Here is an 8,904-nt window from a genome sequence, read left to right on the forward strand (position 1 = left end):
TATTTAAATAAAAAAAAAAATCTTACTTTTCATGTCCAGTGCTTTACCTGCAAAGTTACTTTAAACCAGAAGTGATGGATTAGTGAACTTTTATCTACTCTTTTGGTCACGAATTGTTGAAATATACCACTTCCGTATAAACGAATAACATTTTTATTCTTTTTTTTTAATCAACAAATTAATTTTGTCTCGAAATGTTTCATTTAAAATGGTAATTAATTTCGAAAACTCCACACTGTAAACTAAGGGGAAGCGTTTACACTGCAATCCTAGCTTTATCATTTAAGCCAAGGTTGCACTGACTACGCAAAAGATGAAAATAATCATAGAAGATCCCATAACCATGCAAGATAACCTAACTCTCCATAAAGTACTGTCTTGAGCGAGCTCGGGGATGAACATATTATTTCATTTTTATGTAGATAATACCTGTAGAAAATAATACACCGTACGCTCTATCTATTGTAACACCTGGTTTAGACTATAGATAGATATAAGAAGATGTGGTATGAGTGCCAATGAGACAACTCTCCATCCAAGTCACAATTTGTAAAAGTAAAACATTATAGGTCAAAGTACGGCCTTCAACACAGAGCCGTGGCTCACACCGAACAGCAAGTTATAAAGGGCCCCAAAAATGACTAGTGTAAAACCATTCAAACAGGAAAACCAACGGTCTAATCTATATAAAAAACGAGAAACGAGAAACACTTATGAACCACATCAACAAACGACAACCACTGAACATACTTTTTTTTAAATTCGCTATCATAATCTACGCCTAATATCATGTTGATTTCCTTCAGATATTATTTACATTAAAATTGAGTATGAATCAATTTACATGAATCAAATATATCACAAATGTGGAATATAAAAATAAGAAGATGTGGTATGATTGCCAATGAGGCAATTCTCCACCAGGGACCAAATGTGCCAGATATCAAGAGATTTTCAATGATCAAAATAACATAACATATACGTTTCATAAGAATCCGTAACTTTGACAACAATCGCGAGCCATTCCAAAATTGTCCTACGAAGCCCTTGTGGTCTCATACAGATAGAAAGTTGTAAAATATTACCGTTTTCCAATAAGTCATATGTTTGTAGGGTTGTAAAAGCATTGATCGTTTAGACTTAGATACGTACCGATTATCAGGTTGTCTGCATATTGATATCGTAAAATATCAGCGGCGAGTCACAATAGGAAGCTTTTTGTCGAGTGAGCGCAGCGAACGAGATCAAAAAGGCTTCATATTGTGTCGAGCAACTGATATTTTACAATATGAATGATCATGAATATGCATACAACCAGATAATCGATTCATTGGGTTGTATTTGCGTATTTTGCATGATAGAAACAAGTGTTTTCTTTATTTTACCAACAAACCGGAAGATGACGTAATAAGTTCGGGTCAAACTTATCAACGTCGGTTCATATATTATGACGTCGGTGATATGTCCGGGTTAACGTATTTGGTTGTTGTTTGTTGCTGTTTATCATATTTGTTTTTCGTTGGTTGGTTTTTATTAAAAGAATTAAGCAATTTCGATAACAGCATCAATATAATCATTATTGAATAATTCACAAAATTTCAAGACAGTTGGTTTAATAATATGCAAATACACATTTAGTTTATGCAATTAAACATTTGGTAATAAAGATTTTCTTTCGTTATAGAAAAAAATTACATTAGAAAATAACATGAAATTCATCACCAATACATTGAAGATTTATTTACATAAATTACAGATTTTCAACACCTAAGAAACGACCTTGTAAGTTTGAAATATACTTTTATACACGCACGGTCAGTCTCCATACTCGTGAACAGTAACGAATGACACATTGACTTATTTCATATTTAAGTTAATGGTATTTTTTTTAAACATCATGAATATCAGTTATATCAGTATTAACAAAATTGAATTAAAATCATTTTGCACACGTATAAGAATTCATTTACGCAGTTAGTGTACATATGTTTAACATATATATTGATCTATAAGTCAATCCCCAGTCTATAAGTATATTAAAGATGTAACATATGTCCGAGAATTTGTATGAAATCATTTTATCAATTTTTCGTATAAACATGGATGTTTCTATTTCGAATATGTTCTTTTTCGTCACTTTTGTTTCATTCATATTATTAGGTTTTGGAGCCAATATTAACAGGTATCAAGTCGATGATCTTTCTAAAAATCCGTTTGGTTTTTTAACGGGTAAGTTCTTTGCAAACCCTGTTTAAATATAGATATGTATTTTAATTTTAATGTTGAGAACTGTTTTCAACCATGTATAGATTGGTGAATAGCTTTTTATAGTGCGTTAAAGTGTTTGTAATTTTTGTAATCCTATAGTTATTTGTAAAATGATTGTATGAATGCACACAATTCTGAATGAATTATCAATGAAAGCAGCCGGATTAAGAGTATACATATCTATATGAGGCAACAACCCAGCGACAAAAGCACATACATAGGTCAACATATATAGTCGTCACCATTAGACAGGTGTCTACACGATATATTAAGAGCTCCCTTGGGTGTAAACAATTTGTAAATTATAAATTAACGAAGACAGTCAAACTATAGCTCTGCCATCAACACAAAATTACCTAGAACATCCTAAAGATTTAGCAGAATGCAATGACAAGGTTCTGAATTGGGAAAGCCATAAAAACAAGTAGTTATTTAGATCTCAACTCTCCCCTTCTAATATCGATCAGTGTAATACAAAATGGTCCGTAAAATAGTATATAATAAAAACCATGAAAAGAAAGCACATATATACAGATAAGATGGGTAGCAAAAACAAAAGTGCAATAAAACAATGATAAACAATATGGTCGCTGTCACTGAAAGTCACCACAACGTACTAAACGTTCTGCTATGAAATCATTGGTCCTATAGTCTGATATTAGTGACTATATTATTCGGAGTAGATTTCATTAAGCAACTTTATGAAAGGTACATGAAAAATGATCTTGAGCAATGCACAGAACACTTTGTAAAGAATCTCAAGACATGTACATTTCAAAGACTGGCCCAGTGGGTGTTGTCTTTTAAATTTGTTGTTATCAGAAATGGTTTTACTTATTTAGAGCATTTGCTTATTCCTTTAAGATAGTTATACCGTTTAGTTAACTAAAGTTAGTTAAATTCAAAGTGCAATAAATGTGTCATAATATTAAATACACACATGTAGACGAATATTGTATCAAATAATATCTACCAACCAACATGACACATACTGCATATACTATATACTATATACTATGCATGGGTCTTCGTCCGGAACACATTACAGTCTACATATTTTTAAGGATGTTCAGTGTAGTTTTAGTGAAGTTTATACCATAAATTCTTTAATCTAACTTTATATTTGAGTAAATAACTAGATCAATGTATTTTGATATGATTTTACGTTTTTTTTTATTTTTCATATAAGGAGTATTCACTATACGATACTCTTCTTTAATTTTAATATGTTGAGTTGCTGTCTCACCGACAATTGCAACATAGCACCTTATGTGTTGTTTGTTTAATATTTATTTTAAGATAAACAAAGTTAACAAATTAGAGAAAATAACATGAGTAAAAGTTAAAAACGGAGAGATAAATGGGATAGTAAACAGAGAATTGTTTTGCAGAAAATATCAAGAGATTTGGGATGAACGATGACACCTGTTTAAAGATTTTAGACTTTCATTTTATCAACTTTCAATCCATCAACGACTGTCACAGAAGCCATATTTATAAATTAATTTATGCCATTTTAAAATATTTTCCCTGTTACAAAATATTTCGTTCCAAAATCTTGATATTTGCCAGAGGGATGTAGCCCTAGTGCAGATATGAATCGAATGATACATGTAACAACAGAGCAGAAATAGAAAAAAAATATTATTATATATAATGTATTTATACGGAAGCCGATAAGGGTCATTAAAAAAAAATGATGTCGTTATTACGACATAGCGATGTTGTTATTTCCACATAATATGTCGTTATTACGACATAGCGATGTCGTTATTACGACATACTATGTCGTAATTACGACATATATTTTTTTTTAATGACCCTTATCGGCTTCCGTATATTTATCACTTACATGTATTTGAGTGCATTAAAATGAGTTATTACTTGTGAAATAGTTTTTCTCCCAAACTAGATTAATAACAGGAAAGTCCAGTTCAAACGAATTCAACAAATTTGACGTGGGGTTTATACATATGTAGAGTGCTACATTCTTTAGAAAAAAACGACTCAGTATATGATTAGATCCTGCAAAACATCCAAAAATCAAAATGAATTCTTCCTGCTCTGCCATAGCGCAAAAACATTTAATTGACGGGTCACACTTGACGTCGCAGTTTTGATCTTATGAACAGTGCTCTCGTCCTGAACATGCATATGCAATATTTGCCACTGGACAAACAATAACCAATCAATATGAACAGAGCAAGATAACATGTTAATAATCTTTACATATATTCCCGTTGAGTAAAAGCCAGAATTGGCATCCTCAACGTACTCATACAGATACAGATACATAATGTATATTAACATAAGTCTCACACGTTTAATGGATTTGTAACGCGTTGGGACATGATTCAATTTGGCTTATCTCACGTCTCAATATACATGTAACTTACCATTACAAATGCATTATATGTATGAAAGATACGTCAAAAAGTAACTTAAGTTGGATATAAATTGTGTCGTTTTTTGTGTTTGTCTCTAATAAAACAAAAACAAAAACTTAGATTGAAAACTAAAATTTTCTTAAGATATCCATAGGTATAATGAGATATGAGCCCAGGTTGATTGCTTATCATTTTGATTTCACCCTGCGACCCAACTTTCAAAAGTGCAACATTCTTGAAAATCTCAGAAAGTTATAAATTTAGTTCATAATTGTAGATTTCCTGAATTTACTGAAAGACGATGAGAGAAATTTAACAGTCATCCCTCTGGTTATGTCGAATATAAGCAAAGAAATAAGCGAGAAACTACACGATCAAATGAAGTTCTCGAACCACATCGATACCATATTGGACCAATATCCGGATAATTATAACAAATCTTTCTCAAATGTAAGTTTTGCGCCTATCGACGAATTAGATTTACATAATTCGGTACTGGCATACAAATATAGATATTATTTTATTGTAATTAACTGTTATACAGTTTAGAAAATAATTTTAGATTAAGCAATGCATATATTTCACCCTAATACTTAGCTCTGGTTCCTAAGCCAGTTTTGGGCTTTAATTCTGGTCCTTTTTGGTCTGATCAGCTCTTCAACGTTTGTGTCAAGTTTTTGATGTTCAAATAACTTGAATTCGAGCATCACTGACGAGACATAAATAATAAATGATTAATTGTCGAAATGCCCATCTGGTACCGTTAAATGTTATAAACATGTTATGTACTGACAAGTTGAATATATACTAAAAGTACGACCTAACGCAACCGGTCCTAACGCATCATATCATAAGTGGACTTTAGATGTACCGAAGCTTAATACTACAGCTCTCCTCGCCTTCTGTTCAGACGGTCGTATGTACACATATATACAGTTTAAGGTCATACATGACGGTTATCTTTTATTACACAATGGTGTTCAGCATCATTGGATCTCGGGTGTTGGACAAGCCTGGCCTTCGTGATATATATTTTAAATCAGTCATTGGGTTATGCCGCTTTGTTCGTATGTTTAAAATGTGAATAAAAAAGGAGATTCAAGGTAATACGCCGATGAAACAGCAGCCAAATGACAAAAAATACCCGCTTTATTTTGAATTATGCCAAATTTTCATGATAAGCAGTAAGTCAAAATATACTTGATAAATATGCACTGACAGACTTATTGGTGCTCTTTTCTGCAAGTGTTGACTAAAAAAAACTGGCGGTTTACTTCGTATCTTTCAGTTTTGTGTTTGTTAATTAAAGAATTAAATCTCGAAATCAAGTTTACTACATTTGATACATGTTTGCATAAAAAAGGGGCATGGTATTCATATCACGGTACTAACTAGCCAATGTCATATGCGTACACTTTACTGGTGCCTGCTTCTGTTTTTAACGAACAGCCAAATTCAAATTACTGTTTAAACCACAGTAAATTAAGGAGACATCTCGCTGTTCATACTCGACAGGTAAATAACATTTTGGACTTCTTTTCTTCTGAAAAAAGGGGGAAGTACACACACAACACAACAGACGGGAGGGTTCATATATTTTTGGATTAACAAAATGTTATTTGTGTCAGACGTAATTTAATGATAGAATAGTTACACTGTATTAGCGTCTAATGTCCTCGGATATTTATAAAAAAGAGGAAAAAGTACGGGTTCTATCTCTTGACTGCATGTTTAAAAAAAAAACTTTTTCGTTGTTAGCCGAATTTTCCAGATTTATACACATCTAAATAGCACTACATACACTTGTATGCCGAAAATGCCTAATTATTATTCAAATTCGACAGGGGCAATAATCTCGGTTGAAACTTCTCAACAAGGCATGCATTTTTATTTCCAATTTCAAAGAATAGTTGGCTGACCCGATATTATCGAACGTAACTCACATTTGCAACATATAAACAATACTTCATAGTCTAAATTGATTGTGATAAAAATTGAAATGTTTGAAAAAATTTGTAGAGTGCCATGCAGAGAGAGTACTTTTACTAAAAAAAAAACACCAGTTTAATTGTTTTTGTTACTTGTGTTATAGGTCAAAAACATAAATGGGACAAAAGTAATGACCAACACAACGATCTTCAAGAGTAAGGACAACGACTCGATGACCGGAATGTATATGAAAGAGAATATTGTTGATGGAAAAGTAGGTTTTAGGAAACAAATATAATATTTCGACGAAAATTTAAAAGCATTGTACAATACTATCATAATTTTCAAGACTTGAGCAGCGCATACTGCTGATGTGTGGCCGTTTGATTTTAAGTTCAGTTTGGTTTTTCTGGTGCATGTCCTTTGATGTAGACTTTTAACAAATAGTTCCCATTTTAGCTTTTTACCTTCTCAATTAATATGAAAAATGGGATAATTATTTTCATATACCTGTGTTTAAAGTAATTGCAAATGGCTGGTATTTTTGTTCAAGCATATTGTTTTTCTTAAATTGTTTAACATTTCACAGCGGTATAACATGTTACTTTAATTATTCTTCCCTTAGTTTATTTATTTTGTATTTGCATTGTATCATATAATACGTAGATTAAATTTATTTGTTCAGTGTATGTTCACTGGTGTTAATATGTCTTTTGATTGAGTTAAGCCATTTCAATTGATATTTTATAGTGTGTCTTTCTATGTTGTGATGTAAACTATTGTTTCAGATAAGGGTGAAGGTTTGGTACCATTAAAACGTTTAAACCCGCTGCAATTGTTTACACCTGTCCTAAGTCAGGAATCTGATGTTCAGTAGTTGTCGTTTGTTGATGTGGTTCATAAGTGTTTCTCGTTTCTCGTTTTTTATATAGATTAGACCGTTGGTTTTCCCGTTTGAATGCATGGTTTTACACTAGTAATTTTTGGGGCCCTTTAAAGCTTGCTGTTCGATGTGAGCCAAGGCTCCGTGTTTAAGACCGTACTTTGACCTATAATGCTTTACTTCTATAAATTTTGACTTGGTATGAGAGTTGTCTCATTGGCACTCATACCTCATCTTCTTATATCTATATCTACTTAAAAATAGAAGGACCAGACACTCAATAAACATATGTACGTCTGTGCAAGGTCTTTAATATTTAACAAAGACCAATACCTTGAAGTATGCATCAACTAAAAGTCCCTCAGTAAACATTTGTGGAAAACAAATCATAATTGAAAATATTGAAATGTGTCAAGATTTGATGTTCTATCTGAATTATATATTGTTTCAACACTTTTGCTTTATATATTTGTAGTCGAAGCTCTTGCAAGCACGTATGATCTTACATCCAAAGTATTCAGCGATGAACAATACAATTTGATGACAGAAACCGACCAATTGAAGCAAAAAGATACTTACTGACTTTACTTATTATAGTCATTACATTCTGTACTTAAGTTTAATATTAAACGAGAAGAAAAATATATCTTTGTTCATAAAGCGGTAAAGAGGAACGAATTGTTTACATGTATATGCAAACAATTAAATCGTGTGATTCAAATATAACTGATGAATTTGTACATTTGACATGTATGTTTCTGCGTTCTCTAAACCTGATCTTGGATAAATAATTGCGGCTTGTTTAAAGTCCAGTAGCAAATATTTCATGCAAATTTATGACGAGAACAAAATAACAAACCAAAACAATAGTTTCGTTTTGCAAAGTTGGCAGACCGGGATAAAGAACTAGAAATTGTGACAGCCTCTGGAAAATAAGGATATGTAGGAAAGGCGAAGAAATGTTGCTTAGCAACAGGCCTCTTACTTAATAAAATAGGTGTTACAATGTTTATTTAATGTGGAGAGAGTACGACGCTATCTCTTCACGATACATCAGATCCAGTTATACCAAGGGTTTAACTGCCGGACGGGAAATTTAAGGGATGGTCTTACTTCTAAACGCTAGTGAACCTTTTACGTCTAAATCTGTTTAAGGTTGCCATAGATTGATATAGGTACATGTACTACAACAGAAATACATGCAGTTATGAAGCTGATCTTGCTGTTTTGAACTTGATTATTTCTAGTAGTAACCATCGGAACATTACTTACCAAGACGAAAATTAATGGTCGACTCGGGAGTCAGAATAATATTACCTCGATGGTGGAAGATGTGTCTCCCTGCGACACTTTGCTGATGAACTTGCCTTTCCAGTTCAGCGTACAAAGCAGTATTCATATTCATATCCGTTTCAATTTTTCTTGACCTAAATATCA

The 8,904-nt window shown here is 32.3% G+C and overlaps 1 long non-coding RNA gene across 1 annotated transcript; it reads left to right on the plus strand.

The window, feature by feature from the left end:
* Nucleotides 1-2,075: 2,075 nt before the first annotated feature.
* Nucleotides 2,076-8,111, plus strand: LOC127711910 (uncharacterized). Its single transcript, XR_007986910.1, has 4 exons — nucleotides 2,076-2,229; nucleotides 4,933-5,105; nucleotides 6,748-6,858; nucleotides 7,943-8,111. It is a non-coding gene; the product is annotated as an uncharacterized LOC127711910 (long non-coding RNA).
* Nucleotides 8,112-8,904: the final 793 nt, after the last annotated feature.

This window comes from Mytilus californianus, unplaced genomic scaffold (assembly GCF_021869535.1).
Source record: "Mytilus californianus isolate M0D057914Y unplaced genomic scaffold, xbMytCali1.0.p SCAF_8, whole genome shotgun sequence".
In the NCBI taxonomy this organism is placed as follows: domain Eukaryota; kingdom Metazoa; phylum Mollusca; class Bivalvia; order Mytilida; family Mytilidae; genus Mytilus; species Mytilus californianus.